At 40.8% G+C, this 20,098-nt stretch overlaps 1 pseudogene; it reads right to left on the reverse strand.

Moving 5' to 3' along the window:
• The window catches only part of LOC138329593 (N-acetylated-alpha-linked acidic dipeptidase 2-like), a 35,582-nt pseudogene extending 15,880 nt beyond the window's left edge, over nucleotides 1-19,702 (reverse strand).
• Between the last annotated feature and the right edge of the window lie 396 nt (nucleotides 19,703-20,098).

The following is a 20,098-nucleotide window of genomic DNA, read 5'->3' on the forward strand; positions in this document are numbered from 1 at the left end:
AAGACACAGAAACAATATCACAGGGCGAGGTAGTTTTACCTGTTTGGTAGCATCAAAGACACACAAAAACAATTCACAGGGCGAGGTAGTTTACCTGTTTGGTAGCATCAAAGACACAGAAACAATATCACAGGGCGAGGTTAGGTTTACCTGTTTGGTAGCATCAAAGACACAAAACAATATCACAAGGCGAGGTTGGTTTACCTGTTTGGTAGCATCAAAAGACAGAGAAACAATATCACAGAGCGAGGTAGTTTACCTGTTTGGCAGCATCAAAGACACTAGAAAACAATAATCACTGGGCGAGGGTAGGTTTACCTGTTTGGCAGCATCAAAGACAAACAAACAATATCACAGGGCGAGGTAGGTTACCTGTTTGGCAGCATCAAAGACAAACAAACAATATCACAGGGCGAGGTAGTTTACCTGTTTGGCAGCATCAAAGACAAACAAACAATATCACAGGGCGAGGTAGTTTACCTGTTTGGCAGCATCAAAGACAAACAAACAATATCACAGGGCGAGGTAGTTTACCTGTTTGGCAGCATCAAAGACAAAACAAAACAATAATCACAGGGCGAGGTAGGTTACCTGTTTGGCAGCATCAAAGACAAACAAAACAATATCACAGGGCGAGGTAGTTTACCTGTTTGGCAGCATCAAAGACAAACAAACAATATCACAGGGCGAGGTAGTTTTACCTCCAAAGAAAGAAACAAACATTGGTTTTGGCAGCCATCAATAGACAAAAACAAACAATATCACAGGGCGAGGGTAGGTTTACCTGTTTGGCAGCATCAAAGACAACACAAACAATATCACAGGGCGAGGTAGTTTACCTGTTTGGCAGCATCAAAGACACAGAAACAATATCACAGGGCGAGGTAGGTTACCTGTTTGGCAGCATCAAAAGACACAGACAAACAATATCACAGGGCGGAGGTAGTTTACCTGTTTGGCAGCATCAAAGACAAACAATCAATATCACAGGGCGAGGTAGGTTTACCTGTTTGGCAGCATCAAAGACAAACAAACAATATCACAGGGCGAGGTAGTTTACCTGTTTGGTAGCATCAAAGACAGAGAAACAATATCACAGGGCGAGGTAGGTTACCTGTTTGGTAGCATCAAAGACACAGAAACAATATCACAGGGCGAGGTAGTTTACCTGTTTGGCAGCATCAAAGACACAGAAACAATATCACAGGGCGAGGTAGTTTACCTGTTTGGCAGCATCAAAGACAAACAATATCACAGGGCGAGGTATCACTGTTTGGTAGCATCAAAGGGCGAGGTAGTTTACCTGTTTGGTAGCATCAAAGACACAGAAACAATATCACAGGGCGAGGTAGTTTACCTGTTTGGCAGCATCAAAGACACAGAAACAATATCACAGGGCGAGGTAGTTTACCTGTTTGGCAGCATCAAAGACACAGAAACAATATCACAGGGCGAGGTAGGTTACCTGTTTGGTAGCATCAAAGACACAGAAACAATATCACAGGGCGAGGTAGTTTACCTGTTTGGCAGCATCAAAGACAGAAACAATATCACAGGGCGAGGTAGTTTACCTGTTTGGCAGCATCAAAGACACAGAAACAATATCACAGGGCGAGGTAGTTTACCTGTTTGGCAGCATCAAAGACACAGAAACAATATCACAGGGCGAGGTAGTTTACCTGTTTGGCAGCATCAAAGACACAGAAACAATATCACAGGGCGAGGTAGTTTACCTGTTTGGCAGCATCAAAGACACAGAAACAATATCACAGGGCGAGGTAGTTTACCTGTTTGGCAGCATCAAAGACACAGAAACAATATCACAGGGCGAGGTAGTTTACCTGTTTGGTAGCATCAAAGACACAGAAACAATATCACAGGGCGAGGTAGTTTACCTGTTTGGTAGCATCAAAGACACAGAAACAATATCACAGGGCGAGGTAGTTTACCTGTTTGGCAGCATCAAAGACACAGAAACAATATCACAGGGCGAGGTAGTTTACCTGTTTGGTAGCATCAAAGACACAGAAACAATATCACAGGGCGAGGTTGTTTACCTGTTTGGTAGCATCAAAGACAGAAACAATATCACAGGGCGAGGTAGTTTACCTGTTTGGCAGCATCAAAGACACAGAAACAATATCACAGGCGAGGTAGTTTACCTGTTTGGTAGCATCAAAGACACAGAAACAATATCACAGGGCGAGGTAGTTTACCTGTTTGGTAGCATCAAAGACACAGAAACAATATCACAGGGCGAGGTAGTTTACCTGTTTGGCAGCATCAAAGACACAGAAACAATATCACAGGGCGAGGTTGTTTACCTGTTTGGTAGCATCAAAGACACAGAAACAATATCACAGGGCGAGGTAGTTTACCTGTTTGGTAGCATAAAAGACACAGAAACAATATCACAGGGCGAGGTAGTTTACCTGTTTGGCAGCATCAAAGACACAGAAACAATATCACAGGGCGAGGAGGTGTTGTTTACCTGTTTGGTAGCATCAAAGACACAGAAACAATATCACAGGGCGAGGTAGTTTACCTGTTTGGTAGCATCAAAGACACAGAAAACAATATCACAGAGCGAGGTTGTTTACGTGTTTGGTAGCATCAAAGACACAGAAAACAATATCACAGGGCGAGGTAGTTTACCTGTTTGGTAGCATCAAAGACACAGAAACAATATCACAGGGCGAGGTAGGTTTACCTGTTTGGTAGCATCAAAGACACAGAAAACAATATCACAGGGCGAGGTTGTTTACCTGTTTGGTAGCATCAAAAGACACAGAAACAATATCACAGGGCGAGGTAGTTTACTGTTTGGTAGCATCAAAGACACAGAAACAATATCACAGGGCGAGGTTGTTTACCTGTTTGGTAGCATCAAAGACACAGAAACAATATCACAGGGCGAGGTTAGTTTACCTGTTTGGTAGCATCAAAGACACAAAACAATATCACAGGGCGAGGTTGTTTACCTGTTTGGTAGCATCAAAGACACAGAAACAATATCACAGAGCGAGGTAGTTTACCTGTTTGGTAGCATCAAAGACACAAAACAATATCACAGGGCGAGGTTGTTTACCTGTTTGGTAGCATCAAAGACACAGAAACAATATCACAGGGCGAGGTAGTTTACCTGTTTGGTAGCATCAAAGACACAGAAACAATATCACAGGGCGAGGTAGTTTACCTGTTTGGTAGCATCAAAGACACAAAACAATATCACAGGGCGAGGTAGTTTACCTGTTTGGTAGCATCAAAGACACAAAACAATATCACAGGGCGAGGTAGTTTACCTGTTTGGTAGCATCAAAGACACAGAAACAATATCACAGGGCGAGGTAGTTTACCTGTTTGGTAGCATCAAAGACACAGAAACAATATCACAGGGCGAGGTAGTTTACCTGTTTGGTAGCATCAAAGACACAGAAACAATATCACAAGGCGAGGTAGTTTACCTGTTTGGTAGCATCAAAGACACAGAAACAATATCACAGGGCGAGGTAGTTTACCTGTTTGGCAGCATCAAAGACACAGAAACAATATCACAGGGCGAGGTAGTTTACCTGTTTGGCAGCATCAAAGACAAACAAAACAATATCACAGGGCGAGGTAGTTTACCTGTTTGGCAGCATCAAAGACAAACAAACAATATCACAGGGCGAGGTAGGTTACCTGTTTGGCAGCATCAAAGACAAACAAACAATATCACAGGGCGAGGTAGTTTACCTGTTTGGCAGCATCAAAGACAAACAAACAATATCACAGGGCGAGGTAGGTTACCTGTTTGGCAGCATCAAAGACAAACAAACAATATCACAGGGCGAGGTAGTTTACCTGTTTGGCAGCATCAAAGACAAACAAACAATATCACAGGGCGAGGTAGGTTACCTGTTTGGCAGCATCAAAGACAAACAAACAATATCACAGGGCGAGGTAGTTTACCTGTTTGGCAGCATCAAAGACAAACAAACAATATCACAGGGCGAGGTAGTTTACCTGTTTGGCAGCATCAAAGACAAACAAACAATATCACAGGGCGAGGTAGGTTTACCTGTTTGGCAGCATCAAAGACAAACAAACAATATCACAGGGCGAGGTAGGTTACCTGTTTGGCAGCATCAAAGACAGAAACAATATCACAGGGCGAGGTAGGTTACCTGTTTGGCAGCATCAAAGACAAACAAACAATATCACAGGGCGAGGTAGTTTACCTGTTTGGCAGCATCAAAGACAAACAAACAATATCACAGGGCGGAGGTAGGTTACCTGTTTGGCAGCATCAAAGACAAACAAACAATATCACAGGGCGAGGTAGTTTACCTGTTTGGTAGCATCAAAGACACAGAAACAATATCACAGGGCGAGGTAGTTTACCTGTTTGGCAGCATCAAAGACACAGAAACAATATCACAGGGCGAGGTAGGTTACCTGTTTGGCAGCATCAAAGACACAGAAGCAATATCACAGAGCGAGGTAGGTTACCTGTTCGCCCTGTGATATTGTTTACTGTGCCTTTGCTTTGATGCTGCTAGCATCAAAGACACAGAAACAATATCACAGGGCGAGGTAGGTTACCTGTTTGGCAGCATCAAAGACAGAGAAACAATATCACAGGGCGAGGTAGTTTACCTGTTTGGCAGCATCAAAGACACAGAAACAATATCACAGGGCGAGGTAGGTTACCTGTTTGGCAGCATCAAAGACAGAGAAACAATATCACAGGGCGAGGTTGTTTACCTGTTTGGCAGCATCAAAGACAAACAAACAATATCACAGGGCGAGGTAGGTTACCTGTTTGGCAGCATCAAAGACAGAGAAACAATATCACAGGGCGAGGTTGTTTACCTGTTTGGCAGCATCAAAGACAAAGAAACAATATCACAGGGCGAGGTAGGTTACCTGTTTGGCAGCATCAAAGACAGAGAAACAATATCACAGGGCGAGGTAGTTTACCTGTTTGGCAGCATCAAAGACACAGAAACAATATCACAGGGCGAGGTAGTTTACCTGTTTGGTAGCATCAAAGACAGAGAAACAATATCACAGGGCGAGGTAGGTTACCTGTTTGGAAGCATCAAAGACAGAGAAACAATATCACAGAGCGAGGTAGTTTACCTGTTTGGTAGCATCAAAGACACAGAAACAATATCACAGAGCGAGGTAGTTTACCTGTTTGGTAGCATCAAAGACAGAGAAACAATATCACAGGGCGAGGTAGTTTACCTGTTTGGCAGCGTCAATGACAGAGAAACAATATCACAGGGCGAGGTTGTTTACCTGTTTGGCAGCATCAAAAAAGACTTGCTGTAGAAGAGGAACAGTCCTCAGTAGCACTGTCCTGTTACCTGTACAAGTACGAAAACATTTCATCAATTACTTACAGAGTCATGTAAGGACGGCCCCCCATGTATGTGGCGTTTAGTGTGTATGAATGTGGTGTATTCGTGTTGTGACAAGATCCCAAATTTAGTCGCCTTTTATGATCACGCAACAGGGGCAGTAGGTTCAATTCTAACGTCCTACCTGCAGGGCAGTTGATCATATGACAGAGTTTCAAAGTGATGTCATGCTTACAAATATAGACCAGGAAAACCATCGCCTTACATGTATATTTCGTTCATTTAATTTCATGATTAAATTTTACAGAATGAAATACGTCTGGCAAAGGTCCAAATAATATTTTTGACTTGTCAAACCCGTTTTTTAAGACTCCTCAGTGAATGTTATAAAATATGCGGTACAATCACGTAAATTGTTTTGAGAAAATATAATTTCTGTGTTAACAATTTAACAGGCAGTATCGGCATACAATAAATAAATGTATTCACAAAGTTCGTAAAATGTTGTCATGCTGTCTACGGGATTTACCGAGCAATGTCGGAAATTGTCGAAAAATCTTCGACAGTCTCAATTCAGTCGATGATTCCTTTTTAGAAAAACTAACCAGTTATAGAAGAGTCGACGTTGATATAGGCAACGGCGTTTGACGTCAGCCATTTTAAGTTTTCCTGTACAATAAAAACATGTCATTAGTGCATACTTACATGTAACGAATAGATTTTTATTTTGTTCATATTATGAGGGTATATAATGATAATGGAGCACGTGTAAATTATGTAACCCCGGCGAAGCCCGGTTAAATAAAATTTACACGTGCTCCATTATCATTATACCCTCGTAACCTTAAGCCAGGGTTACATAATTTACACGTGCTCCATTATCATTATACTCTCATAACCTCAACGAAATAAAAAAACCTATCCCTTATATTTACAGTTTTTAATGTAAATGAATATTATTTATTCTCGTGACAGTTGCATATTTTTTTTATTAAAATAAACATATTTTTTTCACTCTTGTCATCGTCAACGAATTCGATTGAACTGCTGATTGTTATCGAGTCATTAATTCATATATTCAGGACTACCAAAGTAGGGGTCATGACCCCACGTTGCTACGCAAGCGACTATTTCCGTAACAATAGATTCGCTGCACGTGTTGTACTATCATTATACACTGATAATGATTAAACTAGAAAGCATGGTTATTGAGTCTATGTCAGTGCAAACTGTAAATATATATGTATAAAGTAGTATATTTAAATATATTTAAATGAAACCTTTGATAGCTATTTAGAATTTTTTCCCATCACTGTCTGTCTATCATGAGCCTAACATACCTCGACCCACTCGTAGGAACCGACAAGTCCGTATTCCTCCGCGTCCCAACTACAAAACAAAAGAGTTCGCCTCGGACGCCAGCCTACAACACAATGAGGCATATCCCATACAGTTATGGATCCAAGTCACTTTTACAAGAACTGGTTGTAATATTTTAGCTAACATCAATCACAGGCGTCTGCTTCTGGTTTTGGAAAATTACAATAAACTTCCACTACTATATGAGCAAAAGTTCATAAATCAGTTAACGTAACGCACCTGTTTCTAGTAGTTTCCCAAATATCCGGGCTGTCTCTATGAGGACGACCCCACCGGAAGCTGGATCCAGGCCGCCGTACACCCAAGCGTCTCTATGGTTACCAAAGATGACGTAACGGTCTGAAAAAGAAATCGTCATAATAATGTCGGATTTATTTTTTTTGATAAAAATATTGGAAAAAAAATCATTATATTTGGTGACCCGCTGTTAATTTTGGAGTGAGTGCTATGTTAAATTTGGGCTTCAGTCGTCTGTTGTCAACAGTATTGGTTCTTAGAATTACTAGAAGGCCGAAACAGCTGAACAGTGCTGCACTCGAACCTTTTCAAACACGCTAATATCTTGATTATGTTTGGTGCAATTTAGCAGAGACTCAGAGAGATCAATCCTCCATAGAAATAGTTTATTGTTTTATTTCTCACATCTGGCAGCATGTAAAAGCAGTAATGAATTTACCTGTTTCTAACCAGGATTTACATATACAATAACAATAGTATGACGTACCTGGTTCTATAGCACCTGTGATCTTGCCTATTACATTATGTATCGGAACTGTACGGTTCTCATTTTTTACGACAAGTCTTATTTTCCTGAAAAAAGAGCATCACCAATGTATATTGTATAAAAGAGGTTTGACCTTCTACCATCATCTTTGATTATGAATAATGAATGCATATTTACATGGCACACATCGCATAAAATAACTATATATGTTACATGTTGTAATAAGAGGCACAGAGGACATGTACATGTATCAAAGACCCGCCTCTCCCCCGAGGATGTTTGATGCATTTTGTTAAATACATTCAAAGGATCTACCGCTGTTTCCCATTAATGGACCGATCCCTCCTTGCCCAAATTTGCCAAGGCCAAGATTTATATAGCCTCTTAATGATCTATTTTCCAAAGGATGTTTTGGCCAAATAGTTACAATTCACGAAGAACTTTATGACTAGTAGCGATTTGAAGGATTCACCTCCAGTTAACCCCCATTTGGGCCCGCTCTCCCTGTCTCTAGGTGGCCAAGGCGGCTAAAATTTATAAAGTATGTTCCCCTCAGTATGTTTCTGGCAAATTTGGTTACTATTCATCCAATCCATCCAAACGATATGTTGACCGACAGACGGGCGGACACAGCGCCATTGCATACTCTCGACAGCTGTTTGGACCAGGTGAACTAATATCTACGTACCGGTTGTTCCATAGGTTTGGGCCGAACCTGTAAGTAAGGTTAAGATCTCCCCGCCATTCCGGGAATACCTCCTCCCCTTTCAGCTCCCTGGAAATATCAATAGATGATCTAATGTTGGAAGATTGAGGGATAACATCCTCTCGGAATCAAAGAATATAACTAAACCGTCTACGAAAAATTATCATCAACAACGATTCCGACAGGATAGACACAATTCATAAAGTTTTGAGAAGAATTTTACTGTGATTCTTCACCTGAGGATATTATAGGTGTCTCTGCAAGTAATACTTTACCTGAGGATATTATAGGTGTCTCTGTATGTAATACTTTACCTGATGATATTATAGGTGTCCCTGTATGCAATACTTTACCTAGGGATATTATAGGTGTCTCTGTATGTAATACTTTACCTGAGGATATTATAGGTGTCTCTGTATGTAATACTTTACCTGATGATATTATAGGTGTCCCTGTATGCAATACTTTACCTAGGGATATTATAGGTGTCTCTGTATGTAATACTTTACCTGAGGATATTATAGGTGTCTCTGTATGCAATACTTTACCTGAGGATATTATAGGTGTCTCTGTATGTAATACTTTACCTGAGGATATTATAGGTGTCTCTGTATGCAATACTTTACCTAGGGATATTATAGGTGTCTCTGTATGTAATACTTTACCTGAGGATATTATAGGTGTCTCTGTATGTAATACTTTACCTGAGGATATTATAGGTGTCTCTGTATGTAATACTTTACCTGAGGATATTATAGGTGTCTCTGTATGTAATACTTTACCTGAGGATATTATAGGTGTCTCTGCATGTAATACTTTACCTGAGGATATTATAGGTGTCTCTGTATGTAATACTTTACCTGAGGATATTATAGGTGTCTCTGTATGTAATACTTTACCTGAGGATATTATAGGTGTCTCTGTATGTAATACTTTACCTGAGGATATTATAGGTGTCTCTGTATGTAATACTTTACCTGAGGATATTATAGGTGTCTCTGTATGTAATACTTTACCTGAGGATATTATAGGTGTCTCTGTATGTAATACTTTACCTGAGGATATTATAGGTGTTTCTGTATGTAATACTTTACCTAGGGATATTATAGGTGTCTCTGCATGTAATACTTTACCTGAGGATATTATAGGTGTCTCTGTATGTAATACTTTACCTGAGGATATTATAGGTGTCTCTGTATGTAATACTTTACCTGAGGATATTATAGGTGTCTCTGTATGTAATACCTTACCTGAAGATATTAAACATTGTAGGTGTCTCTGCATGTAATACTTTACCTGAGGTTATTATAGGTGTCTCTGTATGTAATACTTTACCTGAGGATATTATAGGTGTCTCTGTATGTAATACTTTACCTGAGGATATTATAGGTGTCTCTGTATGTAATACTTTACCTGAGGATATTATAGGTGTCTCTGTATGTAATACTTTATCTGAGGATATTATAGGTGTCTCTGCATGTAATACTTTACCTGAGGATATTAAAGGTGTCTCTGTATGTAATACTTTACCTGAAGATATTATACATTGTAGGTGTCTCTGCATGTAATACTTTACCTGAGGATATTATAGGTGTCTCTGTATGTAATACTTTACCTGAGGATATTATAGGTGTCTCTGTATGTAATACTTTACCTGAGGATATTATAGGTGTCTCTGTATGCAATACTTTACCTGAGGATATTATAGGTGTCTCTGCATGTAATACTTTACCTGAGGATATTATAGGTGTCTCTGTATGTAATACTTTACCTGAGGATATTATAGGTGTCTCTGTATGCAATACTTTACCTGAGGATATTATAGGTGTCTCTGTATGTAATACTTTACCTGAGGATATTATAGGTGTCTCTGTATGCAATACTTTACCTAGAGATATTATAGGTGTCTCTGTATGCAATACTTTACCTGAGGATATTATAGGTGTCTCTGTATGTAATACTTTACCTGAGGATATTATAGGTGTCTCTGTATGTAATACTTTACCTGAGGATATTATAGGTGTCTCTGTATGTAATACTTTACCTGAGGATATTATAGGTGTCTCTGTATGCAATACTTTACCTGAGGATATTATAGGTGTCTCTGTATGTAATACTTTACCTGAGGATATTTTAGGTGTCTCTGTATGCAATACTTTACCTAGAGATATTATAGGTGTCTCTGTATGCAATACTTTACCTGAGGATATTATAGGTGTCTCTGTATGCAATACTTTACCTGAGGATATTATAGGTGTCTCTGTATGTAATACTTTACCTGAGGATATTATAGGTGTCTCTGTATGTGAATGCGTTACCTGTGGATATTATAGGTGTCTCTGTATGTAATACTTTACCTGAGGATATTATAGGTGTTTCTGCATGTAATACTTTACCTGAGGATATCATAGTTGTCTCTGTATGTAATACTTTACCTGAGGATATTATAGGTGTCTCTGTATGTGAATGCGTTACCTGTGGATATTATAGGTGTCTCTGCATGTAATACTTTACCTGAGAATATTATAGGCGTCTCTGTACCCTATAGGATGACACGGTATCTGTGGCAGTTTCCTCTCCAGCTCCTCCTCAGACAGTCTTTGGCTGTACCCTGAAAAAATGGTATAAAACTATTCGCCTTATTGTATAAACAAGAGGCCCAAGAGGCCTTGACGGTCACATGAGTACTGTTACAGAAAGAGCATTGCAAAGTTGATTCAAATCTGTAAAAGGTATTTACGAATCAGAATAAACTTTAAAGTTGAACCTTTGTATTAGAATTTTTATTTTTTGTTTTTCATTTTGATAGTTAGTGTATTATGTTACCAAACCTTATGCTTCAAATTCCAATTTGCTTTGCCAACGTTAAACAACAAAACCAACTTAGAAGTCAGTCAGTGTCAGTGATTTTATGATTAACACATTTTGGCCCCGCCCCTCTGGTCCCTGGGGGTCAGCCAGGACCAATATGGTCCTATTAAAACTAAGCAAATAATGTTCATAAATGTGTTTTTCCTATATAAACTATAGTAAACTTGACCCCCTCCCCAGGGGAAAATCTGTGATCCCAGGGCCACGAAATTCACAATTTTTGTAAAGGGCCTTACGACCTTCCAATCTATGATGAGTATCTGGTTCTATCAAATCTGTGAATTCAGAAGAATTTTGAAGTTTTAGCCTATTTCACACCCCTTTTGACCCTACCCTTAACGCCCCTGGGGGTCGGCCAGGACCAATATGGATATGGCGATAAAAATGTTATCTCAGGCTAAAACTTCTAACCCAGTTTGACTAATTTCCTATGAAAGATAAGCAAATAACATTCGTAAATGTGTTTTTCCTATATAAACTATAGTAAACTTGACTCCCTCCCCAGGGGGAAACCTGGGACTCCAGGGTCATATAATTCACAATTTTTGTAGAGGGCCTTGAGAAATTTCAATCAATGAAGAGTATTTGATTCTACCATTTCCAGAATTTCAGAAGAAGATTTTTGAAGTTTTAGCCTATTTGACCCGTTTTGCCCCGCCCCTAAGGCCCCTTGGAATCAGTCATGGAAAATTTGTTAATAGGATTCAATGGTCATTTCAAAGGGATAATTTTGACAACATTTTACTAATTTTCTATTATTAATGACCAAATAATGCTCCAAAATGTGTTTTTCCTATATAAACTAAAGTAAACTTGACTCCCTCCCCAGGGGGAAACCTGGGACTCCAGGGTCATATAATTCACATTTTTTGTAGAGGGCCTTGAGAAATTTCAATCAATGAAGAGTATTTGATTCTACCAGTTCCAGAATTTCAGAGGAAGATTTTTGAAGTTTTAGCCTATTTGACCCGTTTTGCCCCGCCCCTAAGGCCCCTTGGAGTCAGTCATGGAAAATTTGTTAATAGGATTCAATGGCCATTTCAAAAGGATAATTCTGACATTTTACTAATTTCTATTATAAATGACCAAATAATGCTCCAAAATGTGTTTTCACTATATAAACTATAGTAAACTTAACCCCCTCCCCAGGGGGAAATCGAGACCAAAGGGACATATAATTCACAATTTTGTAGAGGGCCTTGAGAAATTTCAATCAATGAAGAGTATTTGATTCTGCCATTTCTGGAATTTCAGAAGAAGATTTTTGAAGTTTTAGCCTATTTGACCCCTTTTGGCCCCACCCCTTAGGCTCCTGGAGGGCTGGGGCCATACAATACACAATTTTTGTGGACATTTGGCTATGGAAGGTTTCTGCAAAATTTCAGCAAATTTGGTTCAGTAGTTTTGGAGAAGAAGTCGAAAAAAGTGAATTGTTTATCACCATACGACGGACGACGCACGACGGACGACGACGGACAAAAGGCGATTAGAATAGGTCAATTGAGACTTCGTCTCAGGTGATCTAAAAATATAAGAGTAAGAATTTATCAGATAAAGCAATATAATTATGTTGTTTTAAACATTTATTTTGAGTGAACATCAGCATTCCAGACAACGCAATGGGTAAAATGATGGAGTTCTTGCTCGTCCATATTATATGTGGCTTCCAGAATCAAAATGTGGCTTCCGAGAGCTCAAACAATGTAATATATACCGTAGTATTTTTCGCGTAATTACGCCAAAAATTCGTAATAAAGCCAAAATTTCGTACTAACGTGTAAGTTTCGCGTATTGACTTTTTTCTTCTACCAGAATGAGGCCAATCGGCTTATATTAACCGACATTGTATTTCGCCTCATGCGGAATATAAAAAGTTATTTACGATAAAAAAAATAAGAAATAACTTACAGAGGGCGGATTATCCCGAGGTATGATCAGAAATAACTTACAGAGGGCGGGGTATCCCGGAGTATGATAAGAAATAACTTACAGAGGGCGGGGTATCCCGGAGTATGATCAAAAATAACTTACAGAGGGCGGGGTATCCCGGAGTATGGTAAGAAATAACTTACAGAGGGCGGGGTATCCCGAAGTATGATAAGAAATAACTTACAGAGGGCGGGGCATCCCGAAGTATGATCAGAAATAACTAACAGAGGGTCATAAATAACTTACAGAGAGCGGGGTATCCAGGCGGGTATCCCGAGGTATGATCAGAAATAACTTACAGAGGGCGGGGTATCCCGGAGTATGATAAGAAATAACTTACAGAGGGCGGGGTATCCCGGAGTAATGATCAGAAATAACTTACAGAGGGCGGGGTATCCCGGAGTATGATAAGAAATAACTTACAGAGGGCGGGGTATCCCGGAGTATGATCAGAAATAACTTACAGAGGGCGGGGTATCCCGGAGTATGATCAAAAATAACTTACAGAGGGCGGGGTATCCCGGAGTATGATAAGAAATAACTTACAGAGGGCGGGGTATCCCGGAGTATGATCAGAAATAACTTACAGAGGGCGGGGTATCCCGGAGTATGATCAGAAATAACTTACAGAGGGCGGGGTATCCCGGAGTATGATCAGAAATAACTTACAGAGGGCGGGGTATCCCGGAGTATGGTAGAAGAAATAACTTACATAGGGCGGGATATCCGGAGTATGATCAAAAATAACTTACAGAGGGCGGGATATCCCGGAGTATGGTAAGAAATAACTTACAGAGAGCGGGGTATCCCGGAGTATGGTAAGAAATAACTTACAGAGGGCGGGGTATCCCGGAGTATGATCAGAAATAACTTACAGAGGGCGGGGTATCCCGGAGTATGATCAGAAATAACTTACAGAGGGCGGGGTATCCCGGAGTATGATCAGAAATAACTTACAGAGGGCGGGGTATCCTAGAGTAAGATCAGAATAACTTACAAAGGGCGGGGTATCCCGGAGTATGATCAGAAATAACTTACAGAGGGCGGGGTATCCCGGAGTATGATCAGAAATAACTTACAGAGGGCGGGGTATCCCGGAGTATGATCAGAAATAACTTACAGAGGGCGGGGTATCCCGGAGTATGGTAAGAAATAACTTACATACATAGGGCGGGATATCTCGGAGTATGATCAAAAATAACTTACAGAGGGCGGGGTATCCCGGAGTATGGTAAGAAATAACTTACAGAGGGCGGGGTATCCCGGAGTATGGTAAGAAATAACTTACAGAGGGCGGGGTATCCCGGAGTATGATCAGAAATAACTTACAGAGGGCGGGGTATCCCGGAGTATGATAAAAAATAACTTACAGAGGGCGGGGTATCCCGGAGTATGATCAGAAATAACTTACAGAGGGCGGGGTATCCTAGAGTAAGATCAGAATAACTTACAGAGGGCGGGGTATCCCGGAGTATGATCAAAAATAACTTACAGAGGGCGGGGTATCCCGGAGTATGATCAGAAATAACTTACAGAGGGCGGGGTATCCTAGAGTAAGATCAGAATAACTTACAGAGGGCGGGGTATCCCGGAGTATGGTAAGAAATAACTTACAGAGGGCGGGGTATCCCGGAGTATGGTAAGAAATAACTTACAGAGGGCGGGGTATCCCGGAGTATGATAAGAATAACTTACAGAGGGCGGGGTATCCCGATGCATGATAAGAATTAACTTACAGAGGGCGGGGTATCCCGATGTATGATAAGAAATAACTTACAGAGGGCGGGGTATCCCGGAGTATGATCAGAAATAACTTACAGAGGGCGGGGTATCCCGGAGTATGGTAAGAAATAACTTACAGAGGGCGGGGTATCTCGGAGTATGATCAGAATAACTTACAGAGGGCGGGGTATCCCGAAGTATGGTAAGAAATAACTTACATAGGGCGGGGTATCCCGGAGTATGATCAGAATAACTTACAAAGGGCGGGGTATCCTAGAATAAGATCAGAATAACTTACAAAGGGCGGGGTATCCCGGAGTATGGTAAGAAATAACTTACAGAGGGCGGGGTATCCCGGAGTATGGTAAGAATAAAAGAAATAACTTACATAGGGCGGGGTATCTCGGAGTATGATCAGAATAACTTACAGAGGTCGGGTTATCCCGAAGTATGGTAAGAAATAACTTACATAGGGCGGGGTATCTCGGAGTATGATCAGACTAACTTACAGAGGGCGGGGTATCCTAGAGTATGATCAGAATAACTTACAGAGGGCGGGGTATCCCGGAGTATGGTAAGAAATAACTTACAGAGGGCGGGGTATCCCGAAGTATGGTAAGAAATAACTTACAGAGGGCGGGGTATCCCGGAGTATGGTAAGAAATAACTTACAGAGGGCGGGGTATCCCGGAGTATGATCAAAAATAACTTACAGAGGGCGGGGTATCCCGGAGTATGATAAGAAATAACTTACAGAGGGCGGGGTATCCCGGAGTATGATAAGAAATAACTTACAGAGGGCGGGGTATCCCGGAGTATGATAAGAAATAACTTACAGAGGGCGGGGTATCCCGGAGTATGATCAAAAATAACTTACAGAGGGCGGGGTATCCCGGAGTATGATCATAAATAACTTACAGAGGGCGGGGTATTTCGGAGTATGATCAGAATAACTTACAGAGGGCGGGGTATCCCGAAGTATGGTAAGAAATAACTTACATATGGCGGGGTATCTCGGAGTATGATCAGACTAACTTACAGAGGGCGGGGTATCCTAGAGTAAGATCAGAATAACTTAAAGGCGGATACCAGAGGGCGGGGTATCCCGGAGTATGATAAGAAATAACTTACAGAGGGCGGGGTATCCTAGAGTATGATCAGAATAACTTACAGAGGGCGGGGTATCCCGGAGTATGGTAAGAAATAACTTACAGAGGGCGGGGTATCCCGGAGTATGATCAAAAATAACTTACAGAGGGCGGGGTATCCCGGAGTATGATCAAAAATAACTTACAGAGGGCGGGGTATCCGAGTATGGGAAATACTTACCGGGTATCCGGAGTATGATCAGAAATAACTTACAGAGGGCGGGGTATCCCGGAGTATGATAGAAATAACTTACAGAGGGCGGGGTATCCCGGAGTATGATAAGAAATAACTTACAGAGGGCGGGGTATCCCGGAGTATGATCAGAAATAACTTACAGAGGGCGGGGTATCCCGGAGTATGATCAAAAATAACTTACAGAGGGCGGGGTATCCCGGAGTATGATCATAAATAACTTACAGAGGGCGGGGTATCCCGGAGTATGATCAGAAATAACTTACAGAGGGCGGGGTATCCCGGAGTATGATAAGAAATAACTTACAGAGGGCGGGGTATCCCGTAGTATGATCAGAAATAACTTACAGAGGGCGGGGTATCCCGGAGTATGATCAGAAATATCTCACGGAGGGCGGGGTATCCCGGAGTATGATCAGAAATAACCTACGGAGGGCGGGGTATCCCGAAGTATGATCAGAAATAATGTACAGAGGGCGGGGTATCCCGGAGTATGATCAGCAATAACTAACAGAGGGCGGGGTATCCCGGAGTATAATAAGAAATAACTTACAGAGGGCGTGGTATCCCGGAGTATGATAAGAAATAACTTACAGAGGGCGGGGTATCCCGGAGTAGCCTGGTCACCTTTGGTCAGTATAATGTTGCCCCTTTGCATGCCCGTGTCCGGTAACCACCACGTGTCGGGGTAGGGGTCAGCTAGTCCGGACGTCGTGGTGTTGGAGGGAGGTGGACCGTAGTCAGCAGGATCCGAGTACAATATAACTCCTACGGCCCCGGCTTGGTGGGCAAATAGAACCTAGACAGGTTAAGGCGGGGAGGGGGGCAATGGAGGACAGAATGTAAGAAAGGAGGGGGAGACGTAATGGGGAGAAAGCAGGAAAGGGAGAGGAGAAATAAGGAAACAAACACGGAAAACATGAAATGAGGGAGAGAGGAAGAAGAGAAAGACGGGGAAACGAGAGAAAGTGGGGAGATTAGAAAAGAATGAGAGGGAGGATAGGCAATAAAGAAAAGACGAAGAATGATAGAGAGAGGATGAAAAGGAAGAGTAGCAAAAACGAAGTGAAAGAGGAGGGGAGATAAACGCGGATGGGAGAGAGAGATGAGACAAGAGATAAAAGGAAGGTAGGAAGAAAAGAAAGGGAAAGCAAAGGAAGAGAAAGGATAAAGGTAACAAGAAAAAGATACACGAAACAAGAAAGAAACCAAAGTGTACGTTTAAAGAACGATAACTCTAACAGATGTAAATTTTGATATTCAATCATTTACTTCATATTTACATGTATATAGTAAACAGACCTAATAACCATCCTTATAATCACAAACATCAATTAACCAATCCTTATTACAGTGATGTCGAATGCCTACTAATGGACTTTCTGATATATTAAAGATCAAAACATTTCCCTATCAAACAGTTCCATTTCTTGTTTTACGCCGTTGTTGAAAAACAAAGTATTTACCTTATTTCCTCGGAAAATTTTGCCATATCTAGCAATTACTATTTTACCGGAACAATTAAACCCAAGTTCATGGAGTTTATCAAAATCTTCTGCTCTTCCATAATTAACATACACCAAGTCGGCCTGGAACATAAATTCTCAAAGTATTAACTCGACCTCGAATGAATTTAGAGATATGAACATTATAATCAACTCGACCTCGAATAAATATTGAGATATGTAAAATATTAGAAACTGGACCTCGAATTAATATCGAGATATGTACAGTATTATCAACTCGACCTCGAATTAATATCGAGACATGTACAGTATTATCAACTCGACCTCGAATTAATATAGAGATATGTAAGTTACAGTATTATCAAATCGACCAGGAATGAAATAGAGATATGTAAAGTATTATCAACTCGACCTCGAATTAATATAGAGATATGTAAAGTATTATCAACTCGACCACGAATTAATATAGAGATATGTACAGTATTATCAACTCGACCTCGAATTAATATAGAGATATGTACAGCATTACAAACTCGATCTCGAATGAATATAGATATATGTATAGCGGAGATAATTGGTACTAAGGCAAGTAATCTATAGTCTAAAACAGCTGGTGGGAAAGCATGGGACACTTACAGTGACGTCACCGCTTGGAGAAAAGGCATTAAAGGCCTGTACTTCGTCCGGATGTCTGGTATCTTCTGGTGTTAGCTCCTCCAGGGACACCGTACGGTATTCCTCGATGTCATCCCCACTCACTATAGCAGCCTGGGGTCAAACATACGTAACGATTAGGATATATAATATATACGTTATATATCACTTCCATACGGATATTTCTTGTTAATACGTTTCTGGTCGCTATCAAGATAAAATTAGATACAAATATTTCAAAACTCAAGTACTCACAAAGTTGTCGTGTTCCTCGACTGGGTAAGATAAAAACACGTCATAGGTATCTATGTGTGACGTCAGACCAAACTCTTGGAACAAGTTGTGTACGTAGTCGGCACTCTCTCGCTGACTCTCAGTCCCCGCCAGTCTCGGTTTGGATGTCAACTCTCTGAAAAATTTACGCGATTTTGTTGTTAAAATACAATATTGAGTAAATTGTGTCAATGCACGATTCAGTATTCATGCAACTTCGCTTGCCAAGTGTATTTATTCAGTACAATACTATCTCTGTATCGCACTGAATACCCTTGGCTAGCATGTTGCGCTATACATTTTTATCCTACAACCAGTATTGGTGTCTTCGGAAAACACGTACCACATATATTTTTGCTGTATTTTATCATTTTAGCTTGTGCGACAATTAAACTGACCTTCTACCGAGACGTATATATTTGCATTGTTGTTGTTATAACTTGTTTATAAACTGTAATTTTGGATTGGGACAGAAAGGAAGAAGTTACTATTTTCTAACCCTTGCCAATACACAGCTTATATTTTCAGAACAATGTATAATTTATAATTATTTTCAATAAACTGTTCTGAAATAAGTAGCGGGCTTATTTATTTTTACAAATGCTGCTTCGTGTTTGATTTAAAGCATCTGAAAAACCATCTAAGATCTCGTTTTCACAATGATAGCGCCAATAAATTACGTGTGCTCACAACTCAAAGAATGCCATTAACCAAAATAGTCATATAAGTCTGTACATAAAGATACATTTGTAAATGTTAAATCTAAATAACACGTACATAGTACTTAGATATATAACCACTTGGAATACAAATGGCAAATGATCAGGAAAGAGCCATCAAAATACCCTGGTATCACACAATACCACGTGACCATACCTGTAAACACTGTCCATGTGTTGGGCATCAATAAGGTCCAGGAGAGTTTCTGTGATGCCGCGGTCCGCATCCTTCGTCAGTCGCTGTAGCCCAGCACTCGGACACTGTCCAGAATCGGGTCCATAGAACGACTTGGAGAAGAAACCAATGAGTATTCCGAGGACAAACACCAGCACGGCCACCAGGGCGGCCACGCTCATCCCCTTGTGGTTGTGGAGGGCCATTCCGGGGTGGATCACTCTCGGATCCTCCTTGTTTACAGTATACTGTCTTTGTACAGATTATGTAGCCGCGATGTTAAAACGCACACGTATATATCGAATGTTGGCGTGTGCGGAGATGTGTACTACTCTTCACGTGTAAAACATGTTAACAATCCTCACCCACTGATATCTAACGTATTATACACACGAGTGTGGGTCTTTACAGAGTACATCACTGTCAATCACCCAGGGAGGGAGGATGGGGGGAAAGGCGGGGGGATCACGGGTCGCGATACACAACATTCTCTATATAACCAAGGCAGACGTACAGAGAAACGTCCGGATGTTTCTCGTCATCATTAACTTGTCTTACACGTGAAACCCAGCCAAAAGCCAAACACTTTGTAATAACAGTAATTATATAAAGTTTTGTAAGCATCAGTGAAGACTGGCGGGAGTGTTCTCATTGTTCAGAGAGCGTCTCATTCCGAGCTTTATTCGTATTCATGATGTTCGAACTAGTTTTCAGGTTTGATGGTTTAGGAAACCCGTAGCACCCAAAATATCAAAACACTGTTTTTATTTTTTCAAAAGTGGTGCCTACT

The sequence above is a fragment of the Argopecten irradians genome, chromosome 8 (assembly GCF_041381155.1).
Source record: "Argopecten irradians isolate NY chromosome 8, Ai_NY, whole genome shotgun sequence".
Lineage (NCBI taxonomy): Eukaryota > Metazoa > Mollusca > Bivalvia > Pectinida > Pectinidae > Argopecten > Argopecten irradians.